Here is a 5,000-nt window from a genome sequence, read left to right on the forward strand (position 1 = left end):
TGGTTGGTTGTTAATTTGTTTATTCATTATTCATTCATCTATTTATTCGTTTATTTTTGCCTTGGTGTTTGTTTTTAATTGCTAATCGACGGAAAGAACCAAACAACACAGGTCCATATAGATAAATGACCTCAAGTTGTCCGTTCAGAAGGAGGCGGTGATGGTCCAGGTTGTGCCGTTTTCCACTATCACACAGCTCAGTTCAAGGTTGTGCAGAAAGTCTCCACATCTCTGGTTCGTTGGCCAACTGTCAACTTATGGTTAACTTTATACTATCGTGTGTGTGTGTGTGTGTGTGTGTGTGTGTGTGTGTGTGTGTGTGTGTGTGTGTGTGTGTGTGTGTGTGTGTGTGTGTGTGTGTGTGTGTGTGTGTGTGTGTGCGTGTGTGTGTGTGTGTGTGTGTGTGTGTGCCTGCGTACGTGTGTGTGTATGCAAAGATAAGTAGAGGGTAGAGAGTCAGAGGCAGAGACAGTGAGACAGAGACAAAAAGATAGAGACAGAGAAAATTTATTCAAACAGATAAGAGACAGATAAAGAGAGTAGAAGAACTGAAGAACGCGAGTTATTTCTATATATATATTTTTTTTTTTTTTTAAACCACGTAAGCAAAACAAATACAAAAAAACCCACCCAAACCAAACCAAAACAAAACAAAAAAACAACAAAAAACAACCACCCCCACCCCTGCAAAAAAACAAAACAAAACACACACACACACACACACACACACACACACACACACACACACACACACACACACACAGAGGAAAAAAAAAAGATCAAACCAATCCCAACACAGCCAAAACTGCAAACTTGAACCAGATTTTCCTCCTTGAATGAACGCAGGAGTACATCGTTCTCTCTTGATTTATGGCACCACGTTTGAATCGACACCCCTCTCTGACAGAAGGCGTGCGGTACAAACCTTTTCTCTCTCTCTCTTTATATATATATATATATATATATATATATATATATATATATCCCTTGGGATCCAGTCAGTTCACAAACAAAAGGCAGCCACAGAAAAACGTGACAAGTCACAGTCACAGTCAGGGACTGAAAACCGCAAAGTCTCCATTTTCAGCTTAAACACACACACACACACACACACACAGAGAGAGAGAGAGAGAGAGAGAGAGAGAGAATATCTTTTTATACCATATTTTGCGCCACAGCCACTTCGTAAACGCGCTGGTAGGACTGTGTAAGTCAGTGAAGCAGGCTGTAGCTCTGTTAATTTTTGTATTTTTGTCCCCCCATTTAAGAATGTTGATTGTTTAGGCTACAGTCCGGTTATCCCACGTGTCAATGGTCCGATGTTCATCATTCTGTCCGAAGTGTCAACGTGGCAATGGTCCGACGTACGTAGCAACTGTCCGAAAAGCCGTTTTCTTTTAGACATTAACTCTCTCCATACGAACGGCGAAAGAGACGACGTTAACAGCGTTTCATCCCAATTACCATCATCAAAATATTGCAAGCGGAACGCTCTTATACTGAAGAGGTGAACGTTGGCAAAGAATACCACAGTTCTGACGACGGAAGCTAAAGGTTGGGTCATTCAGACACCCACTGGACATCCGAGGGGTCTGTGTAGAGGAGAAGAGAGGACTGGCCGTACTGAGTGAGTTAATGAAAGTCTGACGTGGAAATGGTCCTCCGACGTGGCAATAATCCAAATGTTCCTTGTTTTATTGAAGCCGTGAAATTCATTTTGTTATACCACACATTTGTTTCTCATTTATCCAGTTACATAGACGTAGTGCTGATCAGTGTGAAGATTGGAGTTAGTGCAGGGAGGCTTAGACCACGGGAACAAAGGAGTTTCTTCGTCGTCTTCTTCCACGTTCACTCGTGTACATGAATAAGGTTCTACGTGTATGACCGTTTTTACACCGCCATGTAAACAGCCATACTCCGTTTTCCGGGGTACAGGAGTTTCAGTTTCAGTTTCGAGGAGGTATGGAGTGTGCGGACTGATTCATGTATACGTTACGTTGCATCTGCTTGGAAAAGAAAGAAGAAGAAAAAAAAAAAAAAAAGAAGAAGAAGAAAAAAGAGATATATATGTATAGATGCCTGACCTTCGCAGAATCCCAGTGCGCTAATCAGGCCTTGAGACTGACTACCTTGTGTTTGTGTGAAACTTTTGAATTAACATTGAATATACAAGACAATCAAACAAAAGAACCAAAGCAGATACATTAAGACATAGCAAAGCGAAAGATACGTAGAAGATACATTTCATGATGACTGACATTGAATGGGTAGTATATGTGAACATTGAGAAAAAATATGTTTGAATCGAATCGTATAGGAGATACCACCCTTTCTTTGTTTAGGTTATGGGTTGAGGTGGTGGGTAACTGCACGAATCAGTCGTCGTGAAGATATTGAACATCTGAAGTTTCTGGTTAGGCAAGTTGGTATGATCGCTTTAAGTTCTTGGAAATTCCATCACTGGAATAAAAAAAAAAAAAAAGTATTTTACGTCATTCTTTTGTTCATTCTGCGTTCCTTTGTGTATGGAGTTCTTCACTTGTCTGTTTTGTAATTCGCATTTTCGCTCATTCATATAATCATCAATTCAGTCTTTCTCCTTTTATTTCATATTGTCGTTGTGGTAATTGTTTGCGGCTTTCAGTTCCTGTTTGTCAGTTTATTTGTGTTCCATTTGTTTTGATTATTGTACGTGAAACATTGTCGTACATTGGGGATTCAGTGCACACAAAAAACACAACATGTCTTTGTTCTGGATATATATATATATATATATATATATATATATAGTGTGTGTGTGTGTGTGTGTGTGTGTGTGTGTGTTTATAATGATCGCGTGCGCGCATTTGTGCGTGTGTTCTTTTTCACTAAGACTTGAAATGAAAGAAGAAAAATGAAACTCAAACCCACATTTCTCTTTTACTTATTTATCTATTAATTCGTTTGTCTATTCCTGGATTGTTGTTTGTTTCTTTTTCTTGTTTTTGTTTTGTTTTTTGTTTGTTTGTTGTTGTTGTTGTTTTTTTGTTTGTGTGTGTGTGTGTGTGTGTGTGTGTGTGTGTGTGTGTGTGTGTGTGTGTGTGTTTATTATGCGGATCACTCCACAGTCAACAAAACAAGGGCGATAATTCCCTTTTTTTGTTGAAATTATTTTAGAAAGGCTTTTCTCCCTTGTTCATGAAAGGTCGCGGAGAACCAACGTGTGTGTGTGTGTGTGTGTGTGTGTGTGTGTGTGTGTGTGTGTGTGTGTGTGTGTGTGTGTGTGTGTGTGTGTGTGTGTGTGTGTCTGTGTGTTGTTGTTGTTGTTGTTGTTGTTGTTGTTGTTGTTGTTGCTGTTGTTTGTTTGTTTGTTTGTTGTTTTTTCGTCTATTTAGTTTTAATGACCAAAGATGAGCATGAATTGTAAGAACAGACTTTATAACACACACACACACACACACACACACACACACACACACACACACACACACACACACACACACACACACACACACACACACAGACGTATCTTGACACGGATTCGCGAACGAAGATTTTCAGAAGGTGGTTGTCCACGTTCTCTGCAGGCTGTCTGGAGGATGCTGAAGCCAATTCGGACAGGCCCGTCCGCATGTGCTGCTGCAATGAAAGGTCTGTGTGTGTGTGTGTGTGTATGTGTGCGTGCGCGCGTGCACGCGCGCGTGTGTGTGTGTGTGCGTGTGTGCGTACGTGCGTGCCTGCGTGTGTTTGTGCGCGCGTGTGTGTGTGTTTGTGTGTGTGTGTGTGTGTGTGTGTGTGTGTGTGTGTGTGTGCGCGCGCGCGCATTTGTGTGTATGTTGCATGATATTTAGGAACTGAAGTAACTGACTTGCACTTCGAATATGTCAACGAATGCATACATTTACTTCTGATTCTGTGACACGAATTATTTAGATGGGAAATAAATGACTGACACTTTTGCCATTATAGTGATTGACACTTTTGTCATTCGGATGAGACGATAAACCGAGGTCCCGTGTGCAACATGCACTTAGCGCACGTAAAAGAACCCACGGCAACAAAAGGGTTGTTCTTGGCAAAATTCTGAGGAAAAAAAAAATCCAGATCGAAAGTAAAAACAAATAAAACTGCAGGCAGGAAAAAAAAAAAAAAAAAAAAAAAAAAAAAAAAAAAAGGGTGGTGCTGTAGTGCAGCGACGAATTTCTCACAGAGAAATCTGTTGTGATAAAAAGAAATACAAAATACAAATAGAAAAAATACATCATATACCGGTGGGTGTTTCTTCTTCTTCTTCTTCTTCTTCTTCGCTCGTGGGCTGCAACAACTCCCACGTTCACTCGTATGTACGCGAGTGGCCTTTTACGTGTGTGACCATTTTTACCCCGCCATGTAGGCAGCCATTTTCGGGTGGGGGGTGGGGTTCGATTCCATATATTATTGGTTTACTCGGTGAATGGTGTGTATTCATGATTAAAAAAAAAATCATTAGTTTATTCAAATTTCTATGTTCCTTTCTCAGGGCAATTGAACATGTTTTACATAGAAAGGTGCTTTGTATATTATTATCATTAAGTAGCAGTGAAATAATCTCAGTGTCATTGTCAGTATCAATGTCTGTCGTAACCACAGCCGTCTAGAGAGAAACAAATTTTAGCCTGCGTAAATGTCACTGACAGTCACAGCTTGATAACCCCAGTGATTACGCCATATTGGATGAACTGAATTCAGTGGAGGCAGTAGATTAACTCACTCAGTACGGCCAGTCCTCTCTTCTCCTCTACACAGACCCCTGGGATGTCCAGTGGGTGTTTGAATGACCCAACCTTTAGCTTCCGTCGTCAGAATTGTGGTATTGTTTGTCAACATTCACCTCTTCAGTATAAGAGCATTCCACTTGCAATATTTTGATGATGGTAATTGGGGTGAAACACTGTTAACGTCGTCTCTTTCGCCGTTAGTATGGAGAGAGTTATTAAGACGTAACATTAATACGTGCATTGTATGTGCTATTGTGCGTA

Source organism: Babylonia areolata, chromosome 2 (assembly GCF_041734735.1).
Source record: "Babylonia areolata isolate BAREFJ2019XMU chromosome 2, ASM4173473v1, whole genome shotgun sequence".
Classification (NCBI taxonomy): domain Eukaryota; kingdom Metazoa; phylum Mollusca; class Gastropoda; order Neogastropoda; family Buccinidae; genus Babylonia; species Babylonia areolata.